Below are 27,264 nucleotides of genomic sequence, written 5' to 3' on the forward strand. Positions count from 1 at the left end.
AGCGTACACGAGACTTCCAGGGCACCCTGGACGACATCGAGGGACTGGAATAATTGACATTCGCCGTGTCACAGGGCTCGTTGGTCTAGGGGTATGATTCCTGTTTAGGGTGCAGTAGGTCACGGGTTCAAATCCCGGACGAGCCCTAGCGTTTTGTGCAAACTGATCGCACGTCAGTGGCTGAGTCAGCGCAAAAAGCTCGCCGTCAATATCAAATGAATTTCTTATTCGATGTGAGCAATTGACACTCGGGTCCGACGCGTGAAGGCGATTACGAAGGTTTCGGGTACAGATGGTAGCAGATGCATGTTAGTACGTCTTGCTTAAAGTGATGAAAAAGTGTTTCCGCCCGGGATCGAACCGGGGACCTTCTGCGTGTTAGGCTGACGTGATAACCGCTACACCACGGAAACTGCTTGTGTGCACCTTACTTCACAGACAACTTGTAGTGATGTTGCCATCGTAACTAAAAAATTCAATAAATGTGGTACTTGCAAAACGAAGGGACATGCAGCAGATCCACACACGACGTGGCTCATTGGAGGACAATACGACATAGGCAGGAAAATTCTGTTCCCGCCCGGGATCGAACCGGGGACCTTCTGCGTGTGAAGCAGACGTGATAACCGCTACACTACGGAAACGACGGACCCGGGGAGTCCATCCTTGTTCACTCGAACTTGCCTCAGACTTTCTCTCGTTCGCGAATGCACACACGACAGTTCTTTTGTCAGCCTGGAACCCATCACAGCCGAGGGCTCAAGAAGTCTTCGGGGTGCTCGAGAGGGTGTCTGCCGTAGCACCCCTAACGAGATAGCGGCGTTTCGCGCAGTCGTTATTGCAAGTCATATCAGCAAAAGCAATCACTTTCTCAACAGCAGGCAGTGCGAGCCCAGCGGCAGCTCTACATGAAGGTACCAGTAGCCCAGGAAGGCCGCCGACCGCGGGAATTCGCGCCGGCCCCATCCCGCCAGCGTACACGAGACTTCCAGGGCACCCTGGACGACATCGATGGACTGGAATAATTGGCATTCGCCGTGTCACAGGGCTCGTTGGTGTAGGGGTATGATTCCTGCTTAGGGTGCAGGAGGTCCCGGGTTCAAATCCCGGACGAGCCCTAGCGTTTTGTGCAAACTGATCGCACGTCAGTGGCTGAGTCAGCGCAAAAAGCTCGCCGTCAATATCAAATGAATTTCTTATTCGATGTGAGCAATTGACACTCGGGTCCGACGCGTGAAGGCGATTACGAAGGTTTCGGGTACAGATGGTAGCAGATGCATGTTAGTACGTCTTGCTTAAAGTGATGAAAAAGTGTTTCCGCCCGGGATCGAACCGGGGACCTTCTGCGTGTTAGGCTGACGTGATAACCGCTACACCACGGAAACTGCTTGTGTGCACCTTACTTCACAGACAACTTGTAGTGATGTTGCCATCGTAACTAAAAAATTCAATAAATGTGGTACTTGCAAAACGAAGGGACATGCAGCAGATCCACACACGACGTGGCTCATTGGAGGACAATACGACATAGGCAGGAAAATTCTGTTCCCGCCCGGGATCGAACCGGGGACCTTCTGCGTGTGAAGCAGACGTGATAACCGCTACACTACGGAAACGACGGACCCGGGGAGTCCATTCTTGTTCACTCGAACTTGCCTCAGACTTTCTCTCGTTCGCGAATGCACACACGACAGTTCTTTTGTCAGCCTGGAACCCATCACAGCCGAGGGCTCAAGAAGTCTTCGGGGTGCTCGAGAGGGTGTCTGCCGTAGCACCCCTAACGAGATAGCGGCGTTTCGCGCAGTCCTTATTGCAAGTCATATCAGCAAAAGCAATCACTTTCTCAACAGCAGGCAGTGCGAGCCCAGCGGCAGCTCTACATGAAGGTACCAGTAGCCCAGGAAGGCCGCCGACCGCGGGAATTCGCGCCGGCCCCATCCCGCCAGCGTACACGAGACTTCCAGGGCACCCTGGACGACATCGAGGGACTGGAATAATTGACATTCGCCGTGTCACAGGGCTCGTTGGTCTAGGGGTATGATTCCTGTTTAGGGTGCAGTAGGTCACGGGTTCAAATCCCGGACGAGCCCTAGCGTTTTGTGCAAACTGATCGCACGTCAGTGGCTGAGTCAGCGCAAAAAGCTCGCCGTCAATATCAAATGAATTTCTTATTCGATGTGAGCAATTGACACTCGGGTCCGACGCGTGAAGGCGATTACGAAGGTTTCGGGTACAGATGGTAGCAGATGCATGTTAGTACGTCTTGCTTAAAGTGATGAAAAAGTGTTTCCGCCCGGGATCGAACCGGGGACCTTCTGCGTGTTAGGCTGACGTGATAACCGCTACACCACGGAAACTGCTTGTGTGCACCTTACTTCACAGACAACTTGTAGTGATGTTGCCATCGTAACTAAAAAATTCAATAAATGTGGTACTTGCAAAACGAAGGGACATGCAGCAGATCCACACACGACGTGGCTCATTGGAGGACAATACGACATAGGCAGGAAAATTCTGTTCCCGCCCGGGATCGAACCGGGGACCTTCTGCGTGTGAAGCAGACGTGATAACCGCTACACTACGGAAACGACGGACCCGGCGAGTCCATCCTTGTTCACTCGAACTTGCCTCAGACTTTCTCTCGTTCGCGAATGCACACACGACAGTTCTTTTGTCAGCCTGGAACCCATCACAGCCGAGGGCTCAAGAAGTCTTCGGGGTGCTCGAGAGGGTGTCTGCCGTAGCACCCCTAACGAGATAGCGGCGTTTCGCGCAGTCCTTATTGCAAGTCATATCAGCAAAAGCAATCACTTTCTCAACAGCAGGCAGTGCGAGCCCAGCGGCAGCTCTACATGAAGGTACCAGTAGCCCAGGAAGGCCGCCGACCGCGGGAGTTCGCGCCGGCCCCATCCCGCCAGCGTACACGAGACTTCCAGGGCACCCTGGACGACATCGAGGGACTGGAATAATTGACATTCGCCGTGTCACAGGGCTCGTTGGTCTAGGGGTATGATTCCTGTTTAGGGTGCAGTAGGTCACGGGTTCAAATCCCGGACGAGCCCTAGCGTTTTGTGCAAACTGATCGCACGTCAGTGGCTGAGTCAGCGCAAAAAGCTCGCCGTCAATATCAAATGAATTTCTTATTCGATGTGAGCAATTGACACTCGGGTCCGACGCGTGAAGGCGATTACGAAGGTTTCGGGTACAGATGGTAGCAGATGCATGTTAGTACGTCTTGCTTAAAGTGATGAAAAAGTGTTTCCGCCCGGGATCGAACCGGGGACCTTCTGCGTGTTAGGCTGACGTGATAACCGCTACACCACGGAAACTGCTTGTGTGCACCTTACTTCACAGACAACTTGTAGTGATGTTGCCATCGTAACTAAAAAATTCAATAAATGTGGTACTTGCAAAACGAAGGGACATGCAGCAGATCCACACACGACGTGGCTCATTGGAGGACAATACGACATAGGCAGGAAAATTCTGTTCCCGCCCGGGATCGAACCGGGGACCTTCTGCGTGTGAAGCAGACGTGATAACCGCTACACTACGGAAACGACGGACCCGGGGAGTCCATCCTTGTTCACTCGAACTTGCCTCAGACTTTCTCTCGTTCGCGAATGCACACACGACAGTTCTTTTGTCAGCCTGGAACCCATCACAGCCGAGGGCTCAAGAAGTCTTCGGGGTGCTCGAGAGGGTGTCTGCCGTAGCACCCCTAACGAGATAGCGGCGTTTCGCGCAGTCGTTATTGCAAGTCATATCAGCAAAAGCAATCACTTTCTCAACAGCAGGCAGTGCGAGCCCAGCGGCAGCTCTACATGAAGGTACCAGTAGCCCAGGAAGGCCGCCGACCGCGGGAATTCGCGCCGGCCCCATCCCGCCAGCGTACACGAGACTTCCAGGGCACCCTGGACGACATCGATGGACTGGAATAATTGGCATTCGCCGTGTCACAGGGCTCGTTGGTGTAGGGGTATGATTCCTGCTTAGGGTGCAGGAGGTCCCGGGTTCAAATCCCGGACGAGCCCTAGCGTTTTGTGCAAACTGATCGCACGTCAGTGGCTGAGTCAGCGCAAAAAGCTCGCCGTCAATATCAAATGAATTTCTTATTCGATGTGAGCAATTGACACTCGGGTCCGACGCGTGAAGGCGATTACGAAGGTTTCGGGTACAGATGGTAGCAGATGCATGTTAGTACGTCTTGCTTAAAGTGATGAAAAAGTGTTTCCGCCCGGGATCGAACCGGGGACCTTCTGCGTGTTAGGCTGACGTGATAACCGCTACACCACGGAAACTGCTTGAGTCACCTTACTTCACAGACAACTTGTAGTGATGTTGCCATCGTAACTAAAAAATTCAATAAATGTGGTACTTGCAAAACGAAGGGACATGCAGCAGATCCACACACGACGTGGCTCATTGGAGGACAATACGACATAGGCAGGAAAATTCTGTTCCCGCCCGGGATCGAACCGGGGATCTTCTGCGTGTGAAGCAGACGTGATAACCGCTACACTACGGAAACGACGGACCCGGGGAGTCCATTCTTGTTCACTCGAACTTTCAAAAATTCAATAAATGTGGTACTTGCAAAACGAAGGGACATGCAGCAGATCCACACACGACGTGGCTCATTGGAGGACAATACGACATAGGCAGGAAAATTCTGTTTCCGCCCGGGATCGAACCGGGGACCTTCTGCGTGTGAAGCAGACGTGATAACCGCTACACTACGGAAACGACGGACCCGGGGAGTCCATCCTTGTTCACTCGAACTTGCCTCAGACTTTCTCTCGTTCGCGAATGCACACACGACAGTTCTTTTGTCAGCCTGGAACCCATCACAGCCGAGGGCTCAAGAAGTCTTCGGGGTGCTCGAGAGGGTGTCTGCCGTAGCACCCCTAACGAGATAGCGGCGTTTCGCGCAGTCGTTATTGCAAGTCATATCAGCAAAAGCAATCACTTTCTCAACAGCAGGCAGTGCGAGCCCAGCGGCAGCTCTACATGAAGGTACCAGTAGCCCAGGAAGGCCGCCGACCGCGGGAATTCGCGCCGGCCCCATCCCGCCAGCGTACACGAGACTTCCAGGGCACCCTGGACGACATCGATGGACTGGAATAATTGGCATTCGCCGTGTCACAGGGCTCGTTGGTGTAGGGGTATGATTCCTGCTTAGGGTGCAGGAGGTCCCGGGTTCAAATCCCGGACGAGCCCTAGCGTTTTGTGCAAACTGATCGCACGTCAGTGGCTGAGTCAGCGCAAAAAGCTCGCCGTCAATATCAAATGAATTTCTTATTCGATGTGAGCAATTGACACTCGGGTCCGACGCGTGAAGGCGATTACGAAGGTTTCGGGTACAGATGGTAGCAGATGCATGTTAGTACGTCTTGCTTAAAGTGATGAAAAAGTGTTTCCGCCCGGGATCGAACCGGGGACCTTCTGCGTGTTAGGCTGACGTGATAACCGCTACACCACGGAAACTGCTTGTGTGCACCTTACTTCACAGACAACTTGTAGTGATGTTGCCATCGTAACTAAAAAATTCAATAAATGTGGTACTTGCAAAACGAAGGGACATGCAGCAGATCCACACACGACGTGGCTCATTGGAGGACAATACGACATAGGCAGGAAAATTCTGTTCTCGCCCGGGATCGAACCGAGGACCTTCTGCGTGTGAAGCAGACGTGATAACCGCTACACTACGGAAACGACGGACCCGGGGAGTCCATTCTTGTTCACTCGAACTTGCCTCAGACTTTCTCTCGTTCGCGAATGCACACACGACAGTTCTTTTGTCAGCCTGGAACCCATCACAGCCGAGGGCTCAAGAAGTCTTCGGGGTGCTCGAGAGGGTGTCTGCCGTAGCACCCCTAACGAGATAGCGGCGTTTCGCGCAGTCCTTATTGCAAGTCATATCAGCAAAAGCAATCACTTTCTCAACAGCAGGCAGTGCGAGCCCAGCGGCAGCTCTACATGAAGGTACCAGTAGCCCAGGAAGGCCGCCGACCGCGGGAATTCGCGCCGGCCCCATCCCGCCAGCGTACACGAGACTTCCAGGGCACCCTGGACGACATCGATGGACTGGAATAATTGGCATTCGCCGTGTCACAGGGCTCGTTGGTGTAGGGGTATGATTCCTGCTTAGGGTGCAGGAGGTCCCGGGTTCAAATCCCGGACGAGCCCTAGCGTTTTGTGCAAACTGATCGCACGTCAGTGGCTGAGTCAGCGCAAAAAGCTCGCCGTCAATATCAAATGAATTTCTTATTCGATGTGAGCAATTGACACTCGGGTCCGACGCGTGAAGGCGATTACGAAGGTTTCGGGTACAGATGGTAGCAGATGCATGTTAGTACGTCTTGCTTAAAGTGATGAAAAAGTGTTTCCGCCCGGGATCGAACCGGGGACCTTCTGCGTGTTAGGCTGACGTGATAACCGCTACACCACGGAAACTGCTTGTGTGCACCTTACTTCACAGACAACTTGTAGTGATGTTGCCATCGTAACTAAAAAATTCAATAAATGTGGTACTTGCAAAACGAAGGGACATGCAGCAGATCCACACACGACGTGGCTCATTGGAGGACAATACGACATAGGCAGGAAAATTCTGTTCCCGCCCGGGATCGAACCGGGGACCTTCTGCGTGTGAAGCAGACGTGATAACCGCTACACTACGGAAACGACGGACCCAGGGAGTCCATCCTTGTTCACTCGAACTTGCCTCAGACTTTCTCTCGTTCGCGAATGCACACACGACAGTTCTTTTGTCAGCCTGGAACCCATCACAGCCGAGGGCTCAAGAAGTCTTCGGGGTGCTCGAGAGGGTGTCTGCCGTAGCACCCCTAACGAGATAGCGGCGTTTCGCGCAGTCGTTATTGCAAGTCATATCAGCAAAAGCAATCACTTTCTCAACAGCAGGCAGTGCGAGCCCAGCGGCAGCTCTACATGAAGGTACCAGTAGCCCAGGAAGGCCGCCGACCGCGGGAATTCGCGCCGGCCCCATCCCGCCAGCGTACACGAGACTTCCAGGGCACCCTGGACGACATCGATGGACTGGAATAATTGGCATTCGCCGTGTCACAGGGCTCGTTGGTGTAGGGGTATGATTCCTGCTTAGGGTGCAGGAGGTCCCGGGTTCAAATCCCGGACGAGCCCTAGCGTTTTGTGCAAACTGATCGCACGTCAGTGGCTGAGTCAGCGCAAAAAGCTCGCCGTCAATATCAAATGAATTTCTTATTCGATGTGAGCAATTGACACTCGGGTCCGACGCGTGAAGGCGATTACGAAGGTTTCGGGTACAGATGGTAGCAGATGCATGTTAGTACGTCTTGCTTAAAGTGATGAAAAAGTGTTTCCGCCCGGGATCGAACCGGGGACCTTCTGCGTGTTAGGCTGACGTGATAACCGCTACACCACGGAAACTGCTTGTGTGCACCTTACTTCACAGACAACTTGTAGTGATGTTGCCATCGTAACTAAAAAATTCAATAAATGTGGTACTTGCAAAACGAAGGGACATGCAGCAGATCCACACACGACGTGGCTCATTGGAGGACAATACGACATAGGCAGGAAAATTCTGTTCCCGCCCGGGATCGAACCGGGGACCTTCTGCGTGTGAAGCAGACGTGATAACCGCTACACTACGGAAACGACGGACCCAGGGAGTCCATCCTTGTTCACTCGAACTTGCCTCAGACTTTCTCTCGTTCGCGAATGCACACACGACAGTTCTTTTGTCAGCCTGGAACCCATCACAGCCGAGGGCTCAAGAAGTCTTCGGGGTGCTCGAGAGGGTGTCTGCCGTAGCACCCCTAACGAGATAGCGGCGTTTCGCGCAGTCGTTATTGCAAGTCATATCAGCAAAAGCAATCACTTTCTCAACAGCAGGCAGTGCGAGCCCAGCGGCAGCTCTACATGAAGGTACCAGTAGCCCAGGAAGGCCGCCGACCGCGGGAATTCGCGCCGGCCCCATCCCGCCAGCGTACACGAGACTTCCAGGGCACCCTGGACGACATCGATGGACTGGAATAATTGGCATTCGCCGTGTCACAGGGCTCGTTGGTGTAGGGGTCTTATTCCTGCTTAGGGTGCAGGAGGTCCCGGGTTCAAATCCCGGACGAGCCCTAGCGTTTTGTGCAAACTGATCGCACGTCAGTGGCTGAGTCAGCGCAAAAAGCTCGCCGTCAATATCAAATGAATTTCTTATTCGATGTGAGCAATTGACACTCGGGTCCGACGCGTGAAGGCGATTACGAAGGTTTCGGGTACAGATGGTAGCAGATGCATGTTAGTACGTCTTGCTTAAAGTGATGAAAAAGTGTTTCCGCCCGGGATCGAACCGGGGACCTTCTGCGTGTTAGGCTGACGTGATAACCGCTACACCACGGAAACTGCTTGTGTGCACCTTACTTCACAGACAACTTGTAGTGATGTTGCCATCGTAACTAAAAAATTCAATAAATGTGGTACTTGCAAAACGAAGGGACATGCAGCAGATCCACACACGACGTGGCTCATTGGAGGACAATACGACATAGGCAGGAAAATTCTGTTCCCGCCCGGGATCGAACCGGGGACCTTCTGCGTGTGAAGCAGACGTGATAACCGCTACACTACGGAAACGACGGACCCGGGGAGTCCATTCTTGTTCACTCGAACTTGCCTCAGACTTTCTCTCGTTCGCGAATGCACACACGACAGTTCTTTTGTCAGCCTGGAACCCATCACAGCCGAGGGCTCAAGAAGTCTTCGGGGTGCTCGAGAGGGTGTCTGCCGTAGCACCCCTAACGAGATAGCGGCGTTTCGCGCAGTCGTTATTGCAAGTCATATCAGCAAAAGCAATCACTTTCTCAACAGCAGGCAGTGCGAGCCCAGCGGCAGCTCTACATGAAGGTACCAGTAGCCCAGGAAGGCCGCCGACCGCGGGAATTCGCGCCGGCCCCATCCCGCCAGCGTACACGAGACTTCCAGGGCACCCTGGACGACATCGAGGGACTGGAATAATTGACATTCGCCGTGTCACAGGGCTCGTTGGTCTAGGGGTATGATTCCTGTTTAGGGTGCAGTAGGTCACGGGTTCAAATCCCGGACGAGCCCTAGCGTTTTGTGCAAACTGATCGCACGTCAGTGGCTGAGTCAGCGCAAAAAGCTCGCCGTCAATATCAAATGAATTTCTTATTCGATGTGAGCAATTGACACTCGGGTCCGACGCGTGAAGGCGATTACGAAGGTTTCGGGTACAGATGGTAGCAGATGCATGTTAGTACGTCTTGCTTAAAGTGATGAAAAAGTGTTTCCGCCCGGGATCGAACCGGGGACCTTCTGCGTGTTAGGCTGACGTGATAACCGCTACACCACGGAAACTGCTTGTGTGCACCTTACTTCACAGACAACTTGTAGTGATGTTGCCATCGTAACTAAAAAATTCAATAAATGTGGTACTTGCAAAACGAAGGGACATGCAGCAGATCCACACACGACGTGGCTCATTGGAGGACAATACGACATAGGCAGGAAAATTCTGTTCCCGCCCGGGATCGAACCGGGGACCTTCTGCGTGTGAAGCAGACGTGATAACCGCTACACTACGGAAACGACGGACCCGGGGAGTCCATTCTTGTTCACTCGAACTTTCAAAAATTCAATAAATGTGGTACTTGCAAAACGAAGGGACATGCAGCAGATCCACACACGACGTGGCTCATTGGAGGACAATACGACATAGGCAGGAAAATTCTGTTTCCGCCCGGGATCGAACCGGGGACCTTCTGCGTGTGAAGCAGACGTGATAACCGCTACACTACGGAAACGACGGACCCAGGGAGTCCATCCTTGTTCACTCGAACTTGCCTCAGACTTTCTCTCGTTCGCGAATGCACACACGACAGTTCTTTTGTCAGCCTGGAACCCATCACAGCCGAGGGCTCAAGAAGTCTTCGGGGTGCTCGAGAGGGTGTCTGCCGTAGCACCCCTAACGAGATAGCGGCGTTTCGCGCAGTCGTTATTGCAAGTCATATCAGCAAAAGCAATCACTTTCTCAACAGCAGGCAGTGCGAGCCCAGCGGCAGCTCTACATGAAGGTACCAGTAGCCCAGGAAGGCCGCCGACCGCGGGAATTCGCGCCGGCCCCATCCCGCCAGCGTACACGAGACTTCCAGGGCACCCTGGACGACATCGATGGACTGGAATAATTGGCATTCGCCGTGTCACAGGGCTCGTTGGTGTAGGGGTATGATTCCTGCTTAGGGTGCAGGAGGTCCCGGGTTCAAATCCCGGACGAGCCCTAGCGTTTTGTGCAAACTGATCGCACGTCAGTGGCTGAGTCAGCGCAAAAAGCTCGCCGTCAATATCAAATGAATTTCTTATTCGATGTGAGCAATTGACACTCGGGTCCGACGCGTGAAGGCGATTACGAAGGTTTCGGGTACAGATGGTAGCAGATGCATGTTAGTACGTCTTGCTTAAAGTGATGAAAAAGTGTTTCCGCCCGGGATCGAACCGGGGACCTTCTGCGTGTTAGGCTGACGTGATAACCGCTACACCACGGAAACTGCTTGTGTGCACCTTACTTCACAGACAACTTGTAGTGATGTTGCCATCGTAACTAAAAAATTCAATAAATGTGGTACTTGCAAAACGAAGGGACATGCAGCAGATCCACACACGACGTGGCTCATTGGAGGACAATACGACATAGGCAGGAAAATTCTGTTCTCGCCCGGGATCGAACCGAGGACCTTCTGCGTGTGAAGCAGACGTGATAACCGCTACACTATGGAAACGACGGACCCGGGGAGTCCATTCTTGTTCACTCGAACTTGCCTCAGACTTTCTCTCGTTCGCGAATGCACACACGACAGTTCTTTTGTCAGCCTGGAACCCATCACAGCCGAGGGCTCAAGAAGTCTTCGGGGTGCTCGAGAGGGTGTCTGCCGTAGCACCCCTAACGAGATAGCGGCGTTTCGCGCAGTCCTTATTGCAAGTCATATCAGCAAAAGCAATCACTTTCTCAACAGCAGGCAGTGCGAGCCCAGCGGCAGCTCTACATGAAGGTACCAGTAGCCCAGGAAGGCCGCCGACCGCGGGAGTTCGCGCCGGCCCCATCCCGCCAGCGTGCACGAGACTTCCAGGGCACCCTGGACGACATCGAGGGACTGGAATAATTGACATTCGCCGTGTCACAGGGCTCGTTGGTCTAGGGGTATGATTCCTGTTTAGGGTGCAGTAGGTCACGGGTTCAAATCCCGGACGAGCCCTAGCGTTTTGTGCAAACTGATCGCACGTCAGTGGCTGAGTCAGCGCAAAAAGCTCGCCGTCAATATCAAATGAATTTCTTATTCGATGTGAGCAATTGACACTCGGGTCCGACGCGTGAAGGCGATTACGAAGGTTTCGGGTACAGATGGTAGCAGATGCATGTTAGTACGTCTTGCTTAAAGTGATGAAAAAGTGTTTCCGCCCGGGATCGAACCGGGGACCTTCTGCGTGTTAGGCTGACGTGATAACCGCTACACCACGGAAACTGCTTGTGTGCACCTTACTTCACAGACAACTTGTAGTGATGTTGCCATCGTAACTAAAAAATTCAATAAATGTGGTACTTGCAAAACGAAGGGACATGCAGCAGATCCACACACGACGTGGCTCATTGGAGGACAATACGACATAGGCAGGAAAATTCTGTTCCCGCCCGGGATCGAACCGGGGACCTTCTGCGTGTGAAGCAGACGTGATAACCGCTACACTACGGAAACGACGGACCCGGGGAGTCCATCCTTGTTCACTCGAACTTGCCTCAGACTTTCTCTCGTTCGCGAATGCACACACGACAGTTCTTTTGTCAGCCTGGAACCCATCACAGCCGAGGGCTCAAGAAGTCTTCGGGGTGCTCGAGAGGGTGTCTGCCGTAGCACCCCTAACGAGATAGCGGCGTTTCGCGCAGTCGTTATTGCAAGTCATATCAGCAAAAGCAATCACTTTCTCAACAGCAGGCAGTGCGAGCCCAGCGGCAGCTCTACATGAAGGTACCAGTAGCCCAGGAAGGCCGCCGACCGCGGGAATTCGCGCCGGCCCCATCCCGCCAGCGTACACGAGACTTCCAGGGCACCCTGGACGACATCGATGGACTGGAATAATTGGCATTCGCCGTGTCACAGGGCTCGTTGGTGTAGGGGTATGATTCCTGCTTAGGGTGCAGGAGGTCCCGGGTTCAAATCCCGGACGAGCCCTAGCGTTTTGTGCAAACTGATCGCACGTCAGTGGCTGAGTCAGCGCAAAAAGCTCGCCGTCAATATCAAATGAATTTCTTATTCGATGTGAGCAATTGACACTCGGGTCCGACGCGTGAAGGCGATTACGAAGGTTTCGGGTACAGATGGTAGCAGATGCATGTTAGTACGTCTTGCTTAAAGTGATGAAAAAGTGTTTCCGCCCGGGATCGAACCGGGGACCTTCTGCGTGTTAGGCTGACGTGATAACCGCTACACCACGGAAACTGCTTGTGTGCACCTTACTTCACAGACAACTTGTAGTGATGTTGCCATCGTAACTAAAAAATTCAATAAATGTGGTACTTGCAAAACGAAGGATCATGCAGCAGATCCACACACGACGTGGCTCATTGGAGGACAATACGACATAGGCAGGAAAATTCTGTTCCCGCCCGGGATCGAACCGGGGACCTTCTGCGTGTGAAGCAGACGTGATAACCGCTACACTACGGAAACGACGGACCCGGGGAGTCCATTCTTGTTCACTCGAACTTTCAAAAATTCAATAAATGTGGTACTTGCAAAACGAAGGGACATGCAGCAGATCCACACACGACGTGGCTCATTGGAGGACAATACGACATAGGCAGGAAAATTCTGTTTCCGCCCGGGATCGAACCGGGGACCTTCTGCGTGTGAAGCAGACGTGATAACCGCTACACTACGGAAACGACGGACCCGGGGAGTCCATCCTTGTTCACTCGAACTTGCCTCAGACTTTCTCTCGTTCGCGAATGCACACACGACAGTTCTTTTGTCAGCCTGGAACCCATCACAGCCGAGGGCTCAAGAAGTCTTCGGGGTGCTCGAGAGGGTGTCTGCCGTAGCACCCCTAACGAGATAGCGGCGTTTCGCGCAGTCGTTATTGCAAGTCATATCAGCAAAAGCAATCACTTTCTCAACAGCAGGCAGTGCGAGCCCAGCGGCAGCTCTACATGAAGGTACCAGTAGCCCAGGAAGGCCGCCGACCGCGGGAATTCGCGCCGGCCCCATCCCGCCAGCGTACACGAGACTTCCAGGGCACCCTGGACGACATCGATGGACTGGAATAATTGGCATTCGCCGTGTCACAGGGCTCGTTGGTGTAGGGGTATGATTCCTGCTTAGGGTGCAGGAGGTCCCGGGTTCAAATCCCGGACGAGCCCTAGCGTTTTGTGCAAACTGATCGCACGTCAGTGGCTGAGTCAGCGCAAAAAGCTCGCCGTCAAACCAAATGAATTTCTTATTCGATGTGAGCAATTGACACTCGGGTCCGACGCGTGAAGGCGATTACGAAGGTTTCGGGTACAGATGGTAGCAGATGCATGTTAGTACGTCTTGCTTAAAGTGATGAAAAAGTGTTTCCGCCCGGGATCGAACCGGGGACCTTCTGCGTGTTACGCTGACGTGATAACCGCTACACCACGGAAACTGCTTGTGTGCACCTTACTTCACAGACAACTTGTAGTGATGTTGCCATCGTAACTAAAAAATTCAATAAATGTGGTACTTGCAAAACGAAGGGACATGCAGCAGATCCACACACGACGTGGCTCATTGGAGGACAATACGACATAGGCAGGAAAATTCTGTTCCCGCCCGGGATCGAACCGGGGACCTTCTGCGTGTGAAGCAGACGTGATAACCGCTACACTACGGAAACGACGGACCCAGGGAGTCCATCCTTGTTCACTCGAACTTGCCTCAGACTTTCTCACGTTCGCGAATGCACACACGACAGTTCTTTTGTCAGCCTGGAACCCATCACAGCCGAGGGCTCAAGAAGTCTTCGGGGTGCTCGAGAGGGTGTCTGCCGTAGCACCCCTAACGAGATAGCGGCGTTTCGCGCAGTCGTTATTGCAAGTCATATCAGCAAAAGCAATCACTTTCTCAACAGCAGGCAGTGCGAGCCCAGCGGCAGCTCTACATGAAGGTACCAGTAGCCCAGGAAGGCCGCCGACCGCGGGAATTCGCGCCGGCCCCATCCCGCCAGCGTACACGAGACTTCCAGGGCACCCTGGACGACATCGATGGACTGGAATAATTGGCATTCGCCGTGTCACAGGGCTCGTTGGTGTAGGGGTATGATTCCTGCTTAGGGTGCAGGAGGTCCCGGGTTCAAATCCCGGACGAGCCCTAGCGTTTTGTGCAAACTGATCGCACGTCAGTGGCTGAGTCAGCGCAAAAAGCTCGCCGTCAATATCAAATGAATTTCTTATTCGATGTGAGCAATTGACACTCGGGTCCGACGCGTGAAGGCGATTACGAAGGTTTCGGGTACAGATGGTAGCAGATGCATGTTAGTACGTCTTGCTTAAAGTGATGAAAAAGTGTTTCCGCCCGGGATCGAACCGGGGACCTTCTGCGTGTTAGGCTGACGTGATAACCGCTACACCACGGAAACTGCTTGTGTGCACCTTACTTCACAGACAACTTGTAGTGATGTTGCCATCGTAACTAAAAAATTCAATAAATGTGGTACTTGCAAAACGAAGGGACATGCAGCAGATCCACACACGACGTGGCTCATTGGAGGACAATACGACATAGGCAGGAAAATTCTGTTCCCGCCCGGGATCGAACCGGGGACCTTCTGCGTGTGAAGCAGACGTGATAACCGCTACACTACGGAAACGACGGACCCAGGGAGTCCATCCTTGTTCACTCGAACTTGCCTCAGACTTTCTCTCGTTCGCGAATGCACACACGACAGTTCTTTTGTCAGCCTGGAACCCATCACAGCCGAGGGCTCAAGAAGTCTTCGGGGTGCTCGAGAGGGTGTCTGCCGTAGCACCCCTAACGAGATAGCGGCGTTTCGCGCAGTCGTTATTGCAAGTCATATCAGCAAAAGCAATCACTTTCTCAACAGCAGGCAGTGCGAGCCCAGCGGCAGCTCTACATGAAGGTACCAGTAGCCCAGGAAGGCCGCCGACCACGGGAATTCGCGCCGGCCCCATCCCGCCAGCGTACACGAGACTTCCAGGGCACCCTGGACGACATCGATGGACTGGAATAATTGGCATTCGCCGTGTCACAGGGCTCGTTGGTGTAGGGGTATGATTCCTGCTTAGGGTGCAGGAGGTCCCGGGTTCAAATCCCGGACGAGCCCTAGCGTTTTGTGCAAACTGATCGCACGTCAGTGGCTGAGTCAGCGCAAAAAGCTCGCCGTCAATATCAAATGAATTTCTTATTCGATGTGAGCAATTGACACTCGGGTCCGACGCGTGAAGGCGATTACGAAGGTTTCGGGTACAGATGGTAGCAGATGCATGTTAGTACGTCTTGCTTAAAGTGATGAAAAAGTGTTTCCGCCCGGGATCGAACCGGGGACCTACTGCGTGTTAGGCAGACGTGATAACCGCTACACCACGGAAACTGCTTGTGTGCACCTTACTTCACAGACAACTTGTAGTGATGTTGCCATCGTAACTAAAAAATTCAATAAATGTGGTACTTGCAAAACGAAGGGACATGCAGCAGATCCACACACGACGTGGCTCATTGGAGGACAATACGACATAGGCAGGAAAATTCTGTTCTCGCCCGGGATCGAACCGAGGACCATCTGCGTGTGAAGCAGACGTGATAACCGCTACACTACGGAAACGACGGACCCGGGGAGTCCATCCTTGTTCACTCGAACTTGCCTCAGACTTTCTCTCGTTCGCGAATGCACACACGACAGTTCTTTTGTCAGCCTGGAACCCATCACAGCCGAGGGCTCAAGAAGTCTTCGGGGTGCTCGAGAGGGTGTCTGCCGTAGCACCCCTAACGAGATAGCGGCGTTTCGCGCAGTCCTTATTGCAAGTCATATCAGCAAAAGCAATCACTTTCTCAACAGCAGGCAGTGCGAGCCCAGCGGCAGCTCTACATGAAGGTACCAGTAGCCCAGGAAGGCCGCCGACCGCGGGAATTCGCGCCGGCCCCATCCCGCCAGCGTACACGAGACTTCCAGGGCACCCAGGACATCGATGGACTGGAATAATTGGCACTCGCTGTGTCACAGGGCTCGTTGGTGTAGGGGTATGATACCTGCTTAGGGTGCAGGAGGTCCCGGGTTCAAATCCCGGACGAGCCCTAGCGTTTTGTGCAAACTGATCGCACGTCAGTGGCTGAGTCAGCGCAAAAAGCTCGCCGTCAATATCAAATGAATTTCTTATTCGATGTGAGCAATTGACACTCGGGTCCGACGCGTGAAGGCGATTACGAAGGTTTCGGGTACAGATGGTAGCAGATGCATGTTAGTACGTCTTGCTTAAAGTGATGAAAAAGTGTTTCCGCCCGGGATCGAACCGGGGACCTTCTGCGTGTTAGGCTGACGTGATAACCGCTACACCACGGAAACTGCTTGTGTGCACCTTACTTCACAGACAACTTGTAGTGATGTTGCCATCGTAACTAAAAAATTCAATAAATGTGGTACTTGCAAAACGAAGGGGCATGCAGCAGATCCACACACGACGTGGCTCATTGGAGGACAATACGACATAGGCAGGAAAATTCTGTTCCCGCCCGGGATCGAACCGGGGACCTTCTGCGTGTGAAGCAGACGTGATAACCGCTACACTACGGAAACGACGGACCCGGGGAGTCCATTCTTGTTCACTCGAACTTGCCTCAGACTTTCTCTCGTTCGCGAATGCACACACGACAGTTCTTTTGTCAGCCTGGAACCCATCACAGCCGAGGGCTCAAGAAGTCTTCGGGGTGCTCGAGAGGGTGTCTGCCGTAGCACCCCTAACGAGATAGCGGCGTTTCGCGCAGTCCTTATTGCAAGTCATATCAGCAAAAGCAATCACTTTCTCAACAGCAGGCAGTGCGAGCCCAGCGGCAGCTCTACATGAAGGTACCAGTAGCCCAGGAAGGCCGCCGACCGCGGGAATTCGCGCCGGCCCCATCCCGCCAGCGTACACGAGACTTCCAGGGCACCCTGGACGACATCGATGGACTGGAATAATTGGCATTCGCCGTGTCACAGGGCTCGTTGGTGTAGGGGTATGATTCCTGCTTAGGGTGCAGGAGGTCCCGGGTTCGAATCCCGGACGAGCCCTAGCGTTTTGTGCAAACTGATCGCACGTCAGTGGCTGAGTCAGCGCAAAAAGCTCGCCGTCAATATCAAATGAATTTCTTATTCGATGTGAGCAATTGACACTCGGGTCCGACGCGTGAAGGCGATTACGAAGGTTTCGGGTACAGATGGTAGCAGATGCATGTTAGTACGTCTTGCTTAAAGTGATGAAAAAGTGTTTCCGCCCGGGATCGAACCGGGGACCTTCTGCGTGTTAGGCTGACGTGATAACCGCTACACCACGGAAACTGCTTGTGTGCACCTTACTTCACAGACAACTTGTAGTGATGTTGCCATCGTAACTAAAAAATTCAATAAATGTGGTACTTGCAAAACGAAGGGACATGCAGCAGATCCACACACGACGTGGCTCATTGGAGGACAATACGACATAGGCAGGAAAATTCTGTTCCCGCCCGGGATCGAACCGGGGACCTTCTGCGTGTGAAGCAGACGTGATAACCGCTACACTACGGAAACGACGGACCCAGGGAGTCCATCCTTGTTCACTCGAACTTGCCTCAGACTTTCTCTCGTTCGCGAATGCACACACGACAGTTCTTTTGTCAGCCTGGAACCCATCACAGCCGAGGGCTCAAGAAGTCTTCGGGGTGCTCGAGAGGGTGTCTGCCGTAGCACCCCTAACGAGATAGCGGCGTTTCGCGCAGTCGTTATTGCAAGTCATATCAGCAAAAGCAATCACTTTCTCAACAGCAGGCAGTGCGAGCCCAGCGGCAGCTCTACATGAAGGTACCAGTAGCCCAGGAAGGCCGCCGACCGCGGGAATTCGCGCCGGCCCCATCCCGCCAGCGTACACGAGACTTCCAGGGCACCCAGGACATCGATGGACTGGAATAATTGGCATTCGCCGTGTCACAGGGCTCTTTGGTGTAGGGGTATGATTCCTGCTTAGGGTGCAGGAGGTCCCGGGTTCAAATCCCGGACGAGCCCTAGCGTTTTGTGCAAACTGATCGCACGTCAGTGGCTGAGTCAGCGCAAAAAGCTCGCCGTCAATATCAAATGAATTTCTTATTCGATGTGAGCAATTGACACTCGGGTCCGACGCGTGAAGGCGATTACGAAGGTTTCGGGTACAGATGGTAGCAGATGCATGTTAGTACGTCTTGCTTAAAGTGATGAAAAAGTGTTTCCGCCCGGGATCGAACCGGGGACCTTCTGCGTGTTAGGCTGACGTGATAACCGCTACACCACGGAAACTGCTTGTGTGCACCTTACTTCACAGACAACTTGTAGTGATGTTGCCATCGTAACTAAAAAATTCAATAAATGTGGTACTTGCAAAACGAAGGGACATGTAGCAGATCCACACACGACGTGGCTCATTGGAGGACAATACGACATAGGCAGGAAAATTCTGTTTCCGCCCGGGATCGAACCGGGGACCTTCTGCGTGTGAAGCAGACGTGATAACCGCTACACTACGGAAACGACGGACCCGGGGAGTCCATCCTTGTTCACTCGAACTTGCCTCAGACTTTCTCTCGTTCGCGAATGCACACACGACAGTTCTTTTGTCAGCCTGGAACCCATCACAGCCGAGGGCTCAAGAAGTCTTCGGGGTGCTCGAGAGGGTGTCTGCCGTAGCACCCCTAACGAGATAGCGGCGTTTCGCGCAGTCGTTATTGCAAGTCATATCAGCAAAAGCAATCACTTTCTCAACAGCAGGCAGTGCGAGCCCAGCGGCAGCTCTACATGAAGGTACCAGTAGCCCAGGAAGGCCGCCGACCGCGGGAATTCGCGCCGGCCCCATCCCGCCAGCGTACACGAGACTTCCAGGGCACCCTGGACGACATCGATGGACTGGAATAATTGGCATTCGCCGTGTCACAGGGCTCGTTGGTGTAGGGGTATGATTCCTGCTTAGGGTGCAGGAGGTCCCGGGTTCAAATCCCGGACGAGCCCTAGCGTTTTGTGCAAACTGATCGCACGTCAGTGGCTGAGTCAGCGCAAAAAGCTCGCCGTCAATATCAAATGAATTTCTTATTCGATGTGAGCAATTGACACTCGGGTCCGACGCGTGAAGGCGATTACGAAGGTTTCGGGTACAGATGGTAGCAGATGCATGTTAGTACGTCTTGCTTAAAGTGATGAAAAAGTGTTTCCGCCCGGGATCGAACCGGAGACCTACTGCGTGTTAGGCAGACGTGATAACCGCTACACCACGGAAACTGCTTGTGTGCACCTTACTTCACAGACAACTTGTAGTGATGTTGCCATCGTAACTAAAAAATTCAATAAATGTGGTACTTGCAAAACGAAGGGGCATGCAGCAGATCCACACACGACGTGGCTCATTGGAGGACAATACGACATAGGCAGGAAAATTCTGTTCCCGCCCGGGATCGAACCGGGGACCTTCTGCGTGTGAAGCAGACGTGATAACCGCTACACTACGGAAACGACGGACCCGGGGAGTCCATTCTTGTTCACTCGAACTTGCCTCAGACTTTCTCTCGTTCGCGAATGCACACACGACAGTTCTTTTGTCAGCCCGGAACCCATCACAGCCGAGGGCTCAAGAAGTCTTCGGGGTGCTCGAGAGGGTGTCTGCCGTAGCACCCCTAACGAGATAGCGGCGTTTCGCGCAGTCCTTATTGCAAGTCATATCAGCAAAAGCAATCACTTTCTCAACAGCAGGCAGTGCGAGCCCAGCGGCAGCTCTACATGAAGGTACCAGTAGCCCAGGAAGGCCGCCGACCGCGGGAATTCGCGCCGGCCCCATCCCGCCAGCGTACACGAGACTTCCAGGGCACCCTGGACGACATCGATGGACTGGAATAATTGGCATTCGCCGTGTCACAGGGCTCGTTGGTGTAGGGGTATGATTCCTGCTTAGGGTGCAGGAGGTCCCGGGTTCGAATCCCGGACGAGCCCTAGCGTTTTGTGCAAACTGATCGCACGTCAGTGGCTGAGTCAGCGCAAAAAGCTCGCCGTCAATATCAAATGAATTTCTTATTCGATGTGAGCAATTGACACTCGGGTCCGACGCGTGAAGGCGATTACGAAGGTTTCGGGTACAGATGGTAGCAGATGCATGTTAGTACGTCTTGCTTAAAGTGATGAAAAAGTGTTTCCGCCCGGGATCGAACCGGGGACCTTCTGCGTGTTAGGCTGACGCGATAACCGCTACACCACGGAAACTGCTTGTGTGCACCTTACTTCACAGACAACTTGTAGTGATGTTGCCATCGTAACTAAAAAATTCAATAAATGTGGTACTTGCAAAACGAAGGGGCATGCAGCAGATCCACACACGACGTGGCTCATTGGAGGACAATACGACATAGGCAGGAAAATTCTGTTCCCGCCCGGGATCGAACCGGGGACCTTCTGCGTGTGAAGGAGACGTGACAACCGCTACACTACGGAAACGACGGACCCGGGGAGTCCATTCTTGTTCACTCGAACTTGCCTCAGACTTTCTCTCGTTCGCGAATGCACACACGACAGTTCTTTTGTCAGCCTGGAACCCATCACAGCCGAGGGCTCAAGAAGTCTTCGGGGTGCTCGAGAGGGTGTCTGCCGTAGCACCCCTAACGAGATAGCGGCGTTTCGCGCAGTCCTTATTGCAAGTCATATCAGCAAAAGCAATCACTTTCTCAACAGCAGGCAGTGCGAGCCCAGCGGCAGCTCTACATGAAGGTACCAGTAGCCCAGGAAGGCCGCCGACCGCGGGAATTCGCGCCGGCCCCATCCCGCCAGCGTACACGAGACTTCCAGGGCACCCTGGACGACATCGAGGGACTGGAATAATTGACATTCGCCGTGTCACAGGGCTCGTTGGTCTAGGGGTATGATTCCTGCTTAGGGTGCAGGAGGTCACGGGTTCAAATCCCGGACGAGCCCTAGCGTTTTGTGCAAACTGATCGCACGTCAGTGGCTGAGTCAGCGCAAAAAGCTCGCCGTCAATATCAAATGAATTTCTTATTCGATGTGAGCAATTGACACTCGGGTCCGACGCGTGAAGGCGATTACGAAGGTTTCGGGTACAGATGGTAGCAGATGCATGTTAGTACGTCTTGCTTAAAGTGATGAAAAAGTGTTTCCGCCCGGGATCGAACCGGGGACCTTCTGCGTGTTAGGCTGACGTGATAACCGCTACACCACGGAAACTGGTTTTGTGCACCTTACTTCACAGACAACTTGTAGTGATGTTGCCATCGTAACTAAAAAATTCAATAAATGTGGTACTTGCAAAACGAAGGGACATGCAGCAGATCCACACACGACGTGGCTCATTGGAGGACAATACGACATAGGCAGGAAAATTCTGTTCCCGCCCGGGATCGAACCGGGGACCTTCTGCTTGTGAAGCAGACGTGATAACCGCTACACTACGGAAACGACGGACCCGGGGAGTCCATTCTTGTTCACTCGAACTTGCCTCAGACTTTCTCTCGTTCGCGAATTTTTTTTTTTTTTTTTTTTTTTTTTTTTTTTTTTTTTTTTTTTTTTTTTTTCACTTGCCGCCCTGATTTTACGACCCACCACCTAAGTGCTTAAGGTGGGTCTATTTTGACCACTTGGCCGCTACGACCGGTGTGCGGACTCTGATGTAGTTGATGAAACTCACACCAGTTCCCGCATCCGGTCGCACCGTTGCCCGTGTCCCGCCACGTGGAGGCGGGTCTGTGCTTTTTTTTTTTTTTTTTTTTTTTTCTTTTTTCTTTACTTTGGCAGCTTTCCCAAAACCGATTTAACAAAAATTTTACAAAAATTAATGTTGAATTGGAAGAAGGAAATACAAGGAATAGTTTAGTCTGAAGAGGAGAAAAGACGATAGGAAAGGAAGAGATGATAGTCCCACCACCGTAGGGGACTGAGGATGAGCGTCTTGGGATTTATCTTCAAGCCTCTGATCCTCAGTCCCCTAACCTTAGCCTAGGAAGTTCTATTCTATTCTAGTTGTGGCGTTTGATATCTCTATTTATGTTCTATCTGGTTACTTGTATACAGGTTTAGAGTGCCGTGGTAGCTGATGGCAATTGCGACGGTGCGCCGACACTGTTTATGTCTAATTTTATACATTAATCTATTGTCAGTTTTAGGTCTACTTATGTAAGTCTATTGCATGTCAGTTGTTTTATATTGAGACTTAGTTAAGTTCTTCCACACTATGGTGTCTGTCTGGGTGCTGCATATAGGTTTATTGTCTGTGTGGTCTTCTGTTCCTGTATTCTTTGTGGCATTCGTCAGAAATTTTGTCTGTTAGTGCGTTCAGTATGTCCCAAAGTTCAGGTGTTCTGATCGCGTCGTATATGTGTTCCTCTGTCTGTAAGTGTTGTATCCCAGGTGTGTTCCTGTGCTGTCTGTATTTCCCGCAGAATAGGATTGTGTGTTCGGGGGTTCCCATACCTCCACATGTACACGTTGATGTGTCTCTAAGACTCACGCGATTTAAGTGCGTGGGATAAGGTCCGTGGCCAGTCAAGAAATGCACCATGCCGCGGCTAGGATCGGCATGTTTCATTCTTAATCTTTCCGTTATGTTCGGAAAAAATGTATAGACTCTCCGTCCCTTATCACTTGTGCCCCATTCCTGTTGCCATGTGTCGATTTTCCATTTTTTGAGGTCCCGCTTATTGTTCAGCGGGGAACCAGTCAATATGTTGACCTGGTCTAGTCTACCCATCTTTAACCAGTACAGAGCGGCCCGATATTTGATTGTGATATCTATCGGGAAAATTCCTAGCACGACACACAGTGCTTCAACTGATGTAGTGCCGAAGGCTCCCGATAGTCGCAGAAGGACGCTTCTCTGCCCTCGCCTAACCGCTGTTCTGTTTGTGACGAGGTTGAGTCTGTGCGCCCATGTACTGGCCGCAAAGCTTAGCACTGATTCGAAGAGTGCGCAGTGGTAAGTTCGTGTGACTGACAGAGGAAGTCTGTATTGTCCTGAATTAATCCTTGCCAGTTTATGTAGTAATTTTTCTGCCTTGTTTGTTGTTATTCTGATATGTTCATGGAAGTTCAGCTTCTCATCTATGTATACGCCCAAGTAGCGGGTTACCGTCATTCTCTTTATGTTGTTGTTCTGTATTTTAATAGATGGATTGCGTCTGAGTTGCCCTTTGAGCAGTGTGTATGTTGTTTTGTTGCCCGCTATCTTGAGTTTGTTTGTGTTGCACCATTGTGTTATTGTCTGCAGTGTGCCACTCGCCTTCTCCTCTAGCTGGGCTCTCGTATTTGCTGAGATGACCACCAGTAGGTCATCTGCATAGGCGACAGCACCGTCTGTCCTCATATCCTCCTCCAGTAGTTGCAGGAGAGGTTCAAAAATTATGTCCCAGAAGATGGGTCCACAGATCGATCCCTGCGGACATCCCTTGGTAATTTTCCTTATTACCTTCCGGTTGCCCACGCGCCATTCCACTATTCTGTCTCTGCAGTAGTCTAAAAGACTGTTGTATAGGGCTGCGGGTACTTCCATCTGGCGTAACCTCAGAAACAGTGCTGGCCACCACAGGTTGTCAAATGCTCCTGCGATGTCTATCATGATTGCCAAAGAGTATGTTTTATCTGTGTTTTGTGTGATTTCTAAAGCTCTGTTTATTGCATCATCGATGCTTTTCCCTTTCCGAAATCCAAACTGGTGGGGATTCATTCCAAGTAGGGTTCTGTGAGCCTGCAAGCGGTCACACAGTAGCCTCTCTTGGATTTTTGCCATGGTGTTTATGAGGCATATTGGTCTGTAGGATTTCGGATCTGATTGGTCTCTGTCTGATGATTTTCGTATGATGACTGCATTTGAGGTTTTCCAGACTGTCGGTACACGGCCTAGCCTTAAGGCGTCGTTTAGTAGTTCTGTTAAGTATGGGGTGATCTGTGGTGCTAGCCTCTTAAGCACTTCTGCATGGATCCTGTCGGGTCCAGGTGCTTTTTTATTCTTTAGCTCTCTTATCGCTACCGCAACTTCCTCGTGCGCAAAGGGACAGGTGACGGCGTCGGTGTTATACTGTTCATGAAGTTCTTGTCTGAGTGTGATCTGTTCCTGTGTGTCTGAGTCTGTGGCATCTTCCGGGAGGAGTTTGTTCAGCAGATATTGTGCTGTGTTTCTCCATCCCACTGTCATTGTGCCGTCTTCCTGCCGTAGCGTGCTTAATGCCAATGGGGTCTTTATTTTTTCTGTCAGGATCTTGTATTGTTCCCCCCAGATATTCTGTTGTGTGTGTGTGGTCAAGTAGCTCTCCCAATGTTGTTTCCTGGTCTTAAATAATGTCTTTTTGAAGAGTTCTTTGGCTTCCCTATATGCAGCTAGTCTCAGTAGTTTGTCTCTTTGTATCCATGTCCTCTGGTATAGTTTTCGTTTCCTTGTCATGTCACGTTTGAGTCTGGTTAATTCGTCTGACCATGGTGTTTCCCGTTGTTTGCTGTGTGTGTGCGTAGGTATTGCTGTTTTTTGTGCTGTTTGGATGATTTGTGTCAGTTTGTGTGCTCTGTAGTCCACGCTTCCCTGTATGTTGTATATATTCTCATTTTGAACAATTTGTTGTAGTCTGTCCCAATTCGCTCTTTTAAAGTTGAAGTGTGTCGTATTGTGTGTGGTGCGATAATTGTTTGTTGTGAGACTTATTTCTATTATGTTGTGATCACTTGTGGTCAGAGAGTCGTGTATGGTCCATCTTTGCAGTCGTCCTAATGTTCTGTCATTCGCCAGAGTAATATCGATTTTGGTGGCAGATCCGCCTGGACCTCTGTATGTAGGTGTAGGTCCGTCTTCATTTATAATATGTAGTTGTGTCTCCTGTATGACGTCGTTGACTTTCCGTCCTCTGTCGTCCGTTCTGTCCGAGTGCCATAGTGTGGATTTAGCGTTGATATCTGCACATATAATTAGGTTCTTATTTCTAGAGTATTCAGCAATGTCTTGTATCATATGTAGGTATGGCTCTATGTCGTCACTGTACTGTGCGTATAGTGATGAGACCACCCATGTGTCTCGACCCTTAGTTATTTCTGCTGTGGCCAGATGACTGTTACATAGCTGCGTAATCTTAGTGATATTTAAAGTTTTGTTGAGGACAACTATGGCAGCCTTGTAGTTTCGTCTGTCTGAGATTGTGACAGCGTCCCAGGGTAGGTTAGTTAAGTTTCCCTGGGTTGTCACATAAGGTTCTTGCAGGCAAAGAATATCCGCCTGCAAGTCCAGAGCTACTCGCGGCAGTTCTGCACTAACGAGTGTGCTTCTATTAGCATTAAGTTGTATTATTTTCATGGGTGTTTCACATGAAGGTAGAATTTGTGTCCTGTTTGCGAGTAGTCAAAGTCAGTTCTGCCATGTGCCCTCACTTGGTCCTTGTACACTTGGTGTGGGTTATATGTTTCCCCCCTCCGACTACACGCTAGTATGACTAATTTTTCTAGCTCTGCTGGGTCTGTAGGTATGTTTGCGGTCTTTAAAGTCATTCTGTCAGATTGTTCAGTGGTCGGGAAGCATACATAGCTGCCTAATGGGTGAAGTAGTCTGGTTAGCAGTCTTTGTGCTGTGATGAAAGTATCCTTATATTCTAGCCTACTTAGTCTTAAGTTTAGTTCTACATTGTTGTAGTCAGCATGCCATGGTGTTTGGCCGACTTTTCTCTTCTGCTCTTTTTCTACATATGGGATGATTCCGCTATATTTATCTCGAAGTGCAGATGTCACCGGTGTGGTGTCTTGTTCCGTCTTCAATGGTGGTGAGGCTGATGAGCTGTTACCTGCGGCTCTTCTTCTTTCACCTTTACTTTTTCTTATGTTTACACTACCTATTGCACTGTCGTCACCTTTCTTTTTGCTATCACTATCTGTACACTCATCGTCACTATCGTGATTACCCGTAAGTAGGTTTGTGTCAAGGACTACTACCTTTTTCTTATATGTCTCGTTACATCCGGTCATCTGTTGTGTTTCATTATGTTGTTGAGGTGTTATGCGTTGTTGTGTATGATCTGCAGGGTTAATTATCCCTCCAGATACAAAATTCACTGGTTTTATATGTCCTATACATCTTTTTGTATTATACCTTTTTGGTGTGTTGTCATTTACTCTTTCTTCGCTGCTAGCTTTGGCATAATCAGGTGTTGCGTGAGATTTCTGTGTATTGTCCATTTGTTCGTTTTCCGTGTGTTTGTTTAGGTTTACAGACTTGTCTGTGTTCGTGTTTGTTTGTGTGCTATTGTTTTGTATTCGATCGGTGTTGTTGTGTGGATTGTATAGCACTTCAAATTCCAGCTCGTCAATTCTTGCCTGCAGTGATTGCTGGTAGCTGACCCAGTATTGCATCTGTTTTTTAAGTTGTTTGGCTATGTTATAATGTATAGCTCCATTAAGTACCATGTCATCGATGAAGTCCATGGTATTTATATAACTGTCATGTAATGCGTGCATACCTTGAAGAGATGGGATATCGTCTGTGTGTGTGGGGTGAGTGGGAAGCAGTCCCATCTGCCTGCGCCAGCTTATAGCTCTTTGGTGGTTTCGATTAATAGTCGATGGTGATTTATAGTTCGTTTTTTGCATTCTTGATTGGGGCAGTGTTGGGCTGCTTTCATTCTCCATAATCGAAGCTCTGTAGCAGTCGATCTTGGAGGAATTTATGTGTTTGACAATCAAGACCTCTTCGTCTGGCACACAATTTGCCTCGGATTCTGCAGGGGATGCAGATGTTTTGTTCTGCTAGTTTGCACTGATTTCTTATGTGGCCCTTCCCTTTGCAATTGGAGCACGTGATTTCGGTGTCTTTACACTGCTTTGTGGTGTGTCCAATATCACAGCACTTGTAGCAGGTGGGGACTTGGGCGAAATTTTTGACAGTTAGAGACTGGAAATCTATATAGACTCTATCCCGTTTTGTCAAAATTTTGTGCAGATTCGGCGTGACTTCAATAACTTGATGATTGTATCCCCGCCCTCTTGGTCCTGTTCGGAATTTGATTT

General features: G+C 51.2%; 63 non-coding genes across 63 annotated transcripts; 16 read left to right on the plus strand and 47 right to left on the minus strand.

The window, feature by feature from the left end:
* Positions 1-340: 340 nt before the first annotated feature.
* On the minus strand, positions 341-413 carry Trnav-aac. Its single transcript has one exon. It is a non-coding gene; the product is annotated as a tRNA-Val (tRNA).
* A 158-nt stretch (positions 414-571) lies between these two features.
* Trnav-cac lies at positions 572-644 on the minus strand. The gene has a single exon. It is a non-coding gene; the product is annotated as a tRNA-Val (tRNA).
* A 402-nt stretch (positions 645-1,046) lies between these two features.
* Trnap-agg lies at positions 1,047-1,118 on the plus strand. The gene has a single exon. It is a non-coding gene; the product is annotated as a tRNA-Pro (tRNA).
* A 194-nt stretch (positions 1,119-1,312) lies between these two features.
* Trnav-aac lies at positions 1,313-1,385 on the minus strand. Its single transcript has one exon. It is a non-coding gene; the product is annotated as a tRNA-Val (tRNA).
* Positions 1,386-1,543: 158 nt separating this feature from the next.
* Trnav-cac lies at positions 1,544-1,616 on the minus strand. The gene has a single exon. It is a non-coding gene; the product is annotated as a tRNA-Val (tRNA).
* A 668-nt stretch (positions 1,617-2,284) lies between these two features.
* Positions 2,285-2,357, minus strand: Trnav-aac. The gene has a single exon. It is a non-coding gene; the product is annotated as a tRNA-Val (tRNA).
* Positions 2,358-2,515: 158 nt separating this feature from the next.
* On the minus strand, positions 2,516-2,588 carry Trnav-cac. Its single transcript has one exon. It is a non-coding gene; the product is annotated as a tRNA-Val (tRNA).
* Positions 2,589-3,256: 668 nt separating this feature from the next.
* Trnav-aac lies at positions 3,257-3,329 on the minus strand. The gene has a single exon. It is a non-coding gene; the product is annotated as a tRNA-Val (tRNA).
* Positions 3,330-3,487: 158 nt separating this feature from the next.
* On the minus strand, positions 3,488-3,560 carry Trnav-cac. Its single transcript has one exon. It is a non-coding gene; the product is annotated as a tRNA-Val (tRNA).
* Positions 3,561-3,962: 402 nt separating this feature from the next.
* Positions 3,963-4,034, plus strand: Trnap-agg. The gene has a single exon. It is a non-coding gene; the product is annotated as a tRNA-Pro (tRNA).
* A 194-nt stretch (positions 4,035-4,228) lies between these two features.
* Positions 4,229-4,301, minus strand: Trnav-aac. Its single transcript has one exon. It is a non-coding gene; the product is annotated as a tRNA-Val (tRNA).
* Positions 4,302-4,458: 157 nt separating this feature from the next.
* Trnav-cac lies at positions 4,459-4,531 on the minus strand. The gene has a single exon. It is a non-coding gene; the product is annotated as a tRNA-Val (tRNA).
* Positions 4,532-4,673: 142 nt separating this feature from the next.
* Positions 4,674-4,746, minus strand: Trnav-cac. Its single transcript has one exon. It is a non-coding gene; the product is annotated as a tRNA-Val (tRNA).
* A 402-nt stretch (positions 4,747-5,148) lies between these two features.
* Trnap-agg lies at positions 5,149-5,220 on the plus strand. The gene has a single exon. It is a non-coding gene; the product is annotated as a tRNA-Pro (tRNA).
* Positions 5,221-5,414: 194 nt separating this feature from the next.
* Positions 5,415-5,487, minus strand: Trnav-aac. Its single transcript has one exon. It is a non-coding gene; the product is annotated as a tRNA-Val (tRNA).
* Positions 5,488-5,645: 158 nt separating this feature from the next.
* On the minus strand, positions 5,646-5,718 carry Trnav-cac. The gene has a single exon. It is a non-coding gene; the product is annotated as a tRNA-Val (tRNA).
* Positions 5,719-6,120: 402 nt separating this feature from the next.
* On the plus strand, positions 6,121-6,192 carry Trnap-agg. The gene has a single exon. It is a non-coding gene; the product is annotated as a tRNA-Pro (tRNA).
* A 194-nt stretch (positions 6,193-6,386) lies between these two features.
* On the minus strand, positions 6,387-6,459 carry Trnav-aac. Its single transcript has one exon. It is a non-coding gene; the product is annotated as a tRNA-Val (tRNA).
* Positions 6,460-6,617: 158 nt separating this feature from the next.
* Trnav-cac lies at positions 6,618-6,690 on the minus strand. Its single transcript has one exon. It is a non-coding gene; the product is annotated as a tRNA-Val (tRNA).
* Positions 6,691-7,092: 402 nt separating this feature from the next.
* Positions 7,093-7,164, plus strand: Trnap-agg. The gene has a single exon. It is a non-coding gene; the product is annotated as a tRNA-Pro (tRNA).
* A 194-nt stretch (positions 7,165-7,358) lies between these two features.
* On the minus strand, positions 7,359-7,431 carry Trnav-aac. The gene has a single exon. It is a non-coding gene; the product is annotated as a tRNA-Val (tRNA).
* Positions 7,432-7,589: 158 nt separating this feature from the next.
* Trnav-cac lies at positions 7,590-7,662 on the minus strand. Its single transcript has one exon. It is a non-coding gene; the product is annotated as a tRNA-Val (tRNA).
* Positions 7,663-8,064: 402 nt separating this feature from the next.
* On the plus strand, positions 8,065-8,136 carry Trnap-agg. The gene has a single exon. It is a non-coding gene; the product is annotated as a tRNA-Pro (tRNA).
* A 194-nt stretch (positions 8,137-8,330) lies between these two features.
* Positions 8,331-8,403, minus strand: Trnav-aac. The gene has a single exon. It is a non-coding gene; the product is annotated as a tRNA-Val (tRNA).
* A 158-nt stretch (positions 8,404-8,561) lies between these two features.
* On the minus strand, positions 8,562-8,634 carry Trnav-cac. Its single transcript has one exon. It is a non-coding gene; the product is annotated as a tRNA-Val (tRNA).
* Positions 8,635-9,302: 668 nt separating this feature from the next.
* Positions 9,303-9,375, minus strand: Trnav-aac. Its single transcript has one exon. It is a non-coding gene; the product is annotated as a tRNA-Val (tRNA).
* A 158-nt stretch (positions 9,376-9,533) lies between these two features.
* Trnav-cac lies at positions 9,534-9,606 on the minus strand. The gene has a single exon. It is a non-coding gene; the product is annotated as a tRNA-Val (tRNA).
* A 142-nt stretch (positions 9,607-9,748) lies between these two features.
* Positions 9,749-9,821, minus strand: Trnav-cac. Its single transcript has one exon. It is a non-coding gene; the product is annotated as a tRNA-Val (tRNA).
* A 402-nt stretch (positions 9,822-10,223) lies between these two features.
* Trnap-agg lies at positions 10,224-10,295 on the plus strand. Its single transcript has one exon. It is a non-coding gene; the product is annotated as a tRNA-Pro (tRNA).
* A 194-nt stretch (positions 10,296-10,489) lies between these two features.
* Trnav-aac lies at positions 10,490-10,562 on the minus strand. Its single transcript has one exon. It is a non-coding gene; the product is annotated as a tRNA-Val (tRNA).
* A 158-nt stretch (positions 10,563-10,720) lies between these two features.
* Trnav-cac lies at positions 10,721-10,793 on the minus strand. Its single transcript has one exon. It is a non-coding gene; the product is annotated as a tRNA-Val (tRNA).
* Positions 10,794-11,461: 668 nt separating this feature from the next.
* Trnav-aac lies at positions 11,462-11,534 on the minus strand. Its single transcript has one exon. It is a non-coding gene; the product is annotated as a tRNA-Val (tRNA).
* Positions 11,535-11,692: 158 nt separating this feature from the next.
* Positions 11,693-11,765, minus strand: Trnav-cac. Its single transcript has one exon. It is a non-coding gene; the product is annotated as a tRNA-Val (tRNA).
* A 402-nt stretch (positions 11,766-12,167) lies between these two features.
* Positions 12,168-12,239, plus strand: Trnap-agg. Its single transcript has one exon. It is a non-coding gene; the product is annotated as a tRNA-Pro (tRNA).
* A 194-nt stretch (positions 12,240-12,433) lies between these two features.
* On the minus strand, positions 12,434-12,506 carry Trnav-aac. Its single transcript has one exon. It is a non-coding gene; the product is annotated as a tRNA-Val (tRNA).
* Positions 12,507-12,664: 158 nt separating this feature from the next.
* On the minus strand, positions 12,665-12,737 carry Trnav-cac. Its single transcript has one exon. It is a non-coding gene; the product is annotated as a tRNA-Val (tRNA).
* A 142-nt stretch (positions 12,738-12,879) lies between these two features.
* On the minus strand, positions 12,880-12,952 carry Trnav-cac. The gene has a single exon. It is a non-coding gene; the product is annotated as a tRNA-Val (tRNA).
* A 402-nt stretch (positions 12,953-13,354) lies between these two features.
* Positions 13,355-13,426, plus strand: Trnap-agg. Its single transcript has one exon. It is a non-coding gene; the product is annotated as a tRNA-Pro (tRNA).
* Positions 13,427-13,619: 193 nt separating this feature from the next.
* Trnav-aac lies at positions 13,620-13,692 on the minus strand. The gene has a single exon. It is a non-coding gene; the product is annotated as a tRNA-Val (tRNA).
* A 158-nt stretch (positions 13,693-13,850) lies between these two features.
* On the minus strand, positions 13,851-13,923 carry Trnav-cac. Its single transcript has one exon. It is a non-coding gene; the product is annotated as a tRNA-Val (tRNA).
* A 402-nt stretch (positions 13,924-14,325) lies between these two features.
* On the plus strand, positions 14,326-14,397 carry Trnap-agg. Its single transcript has one exon. It is a non-coding gene; the product is annotated as a tRNA-Pro (tRNA).
* Positions 14,398-14,591: 194 nt separating this feature from the next.
* On the minus strand, positions 14,592-14,664 carry Trnav-aac. Its single transcript has one exon. It is a non-coding gene; the product is annotated as a tRNA-Val (tRNA).
* A 158-nt stretch (positions 14,665-14,822) lies between these two features.
* Trnav-cac lies at positions 14,823-14,895 on the minus strand. The gene has a single exon. It is a non-coding gene; the product is annotated as a tRNA-Val (tRNA).
* Positions 14,896-15,297: 402 nt separating this feature from the next.
* Trnap-agg lies at positions 15,298-15,369 on the plus strand. The gene has a single exon. It is a non-coding gene; the product is annotated as a tRNA-Pro (tRNA).
* A 194-nt stretch (positions 15,370-15,563) lies between these two features.
* Positions 15,564-15,636, minus strand: Trnav-aac. Its single transcript has one exon. It is a non-coding gene; the product is annotated as a tRNA-Val (tRNA).
* A 158-nt stretch (positions 15,637-15,794) lies between these two features.
* Trnav-cac lies at positions 15,795-15,867 on the minus strand. The gene has a single exon. It is a non-coding gene; the product is annotated as a tRNA-Val (tRNA).
* Positions 15,868-16,266: 399 nt separating this feature from the next.
* On the plus strand, positions 16,267-16,338 carry Trnap-agg. Its single transcript has one exon. It is a non-coding gene; the product is annotated as a tRNA-Pro (tRNA).
* A 194-nt stretch (positions 16,339-16,532) lies between these two features.
* On the minus strand, positions 16,533-16,605 carry Trnav-aac. The gene has a single exon. It is a non-coding gene; the product is annotated as a tRNA-Val (tRNA).
* Positions 16,606-16,763: 158 nt separating this feature from the next.
* On the minus strand, positions 16,764-16,836 carry Trnav-cac. Its single transcript has one exon. It is a non-coding gene; the product is annotated as a tRNA-Val (tRNA).
* Positions 16,837-17,238: 402 nt separating this feature from the next.
* Trnap-agg lies at positions 17,239-17,310 on the plus strand. Its single transcript has one exon. It is a non-coding gene; the product is annotated as a tRNA-Pro (tRNA).
* Positions 17,311-17,504: 194 nt separating this feature from the next.
* On the minus strand, positions 17,505-17,577 carry Trnav-aac. Its single transcript has one exon. It is a non-coding gene; the product is annotated as a tRNA-Val (tRNA).
* A 158-nt stretch (positions 17,578-17,735) lies between these two features.
* On the minus strand, positions 17,736-17,808 carry Trnav-cac. Its single transcript has one exon. It is a non-coding gene; the product is annotated as a tRNA-Val (tRNA).
* A 665-nt stretch (positions 17,809-18,473) lies between these two features.
* Trnav-aac lies at positions 18,474-18,546 on the minus strand. Its single transcript has one exon. It is a non-coding gene; the product is annotated as a tRNA-Val (tRNA).
* Positions 18,547-18,704: 158 nt separating this feature from the next.
* Positions 18,705-18,777, minus strand: Trnav-cac. Its single transcript has one exon. It is a non-coding gene; the product is annotated as a tRNA-Val (tRNA).
* Positions 18,778-19,179: 402 nt separating this feature from the next.
* Trnap-agg lies at positions 19,180-19,251 on the plus strand. Its single transcript has one exon. It is a non-coding gene; the product is annotated as a tRNA-Pro (tRNA).
* A 194-nt stretch (positions 19,252-19,445) lies between these two features.
* Positions 19,446-19,518, minus strand: Trnav-aac. Its single transcript has one exon. It is a non-coding gene; the product is annotated as a tRNA-Val (tRNA).
* A 158-nt stretch (positions 19,519-19,676) lies between these two features.
* On the minus strand, positions 19,677-19,749 carry Trnav-cac. Its single transcript has one exon. It is a non-coding gene; the product is annotated as a tRNA-Val (tRNA).
* A 402-nt stretch (positions 19,750-20,151) lies between these two features.
* Positions 20,152-20,223, plus strand: Trnap-agg. The gene has a single exon. It is a non-coding gene; the product is annotated as a tRNA-Pro (tRNA).
* A 194-nt stretch (positions 20,224-20,417) lies between these two features.
* On the minus strand, positions 20,418-20,490 carry Trnav-aac. The gene has a single exon. It is a non-coding gene; the product is annotated as a tRNA-Val (tRNA).
* Positions 20,491-20,648: 158 nt separating this feature from the next.
* On the minus strand, positions 20,649-20,721 carry Trnav-cac. The gene has a single exon. It is a non-coding gene; the product is annotated as a tRNA-Val (tRNA).
* Positions 20,722-21,123: 402 nt separating this feature from the next.
* Trnap-agg lies at positions 21,124-21,195 on the plus strand. Its single transcript has one exon. It is a non-coding gene; the product is annotated as a tRNA-Pro (tRNA).
* A 194-nt stretch (positions 21,196-21,389) lies between these two features.
* On the minus strand, positions 21,390-21,462 carry Trnav-aac. The gene has a single exon. It is a non-coding gene; the product is annotated as a tRNA-Val (tRNA).
* Positions 21,463-21,620: 158 nt separating this feature from the next.
* Trnav-cac lies at positions 21,621-21,693 on the minus strand. Its single transcript has one exon. It is a non-coding gene; the product is annotated as a tRNA-Val (tRNA).
* Positions 21,694-27,264: the final 5,571 nt, after the last annotated feature.

The sequence above is a fragment of the Schistocerca piceifrons genome, chromosome 2 (genome assembly GCF_021461385.2).
Source record: "Schistocerca piceifrons isolate TAMUIC-IGC-003096 chromosome 2, iqSchPice1.1, whole genome shotgun sequence".
Taxonomy (NCBI): domain Eukaryota; kingdom Metazoa; phylum Arthropoda; class Insecta; order Orthoptera; family Acrididae; genus Schistocerca; species Schistocerca piceifrons.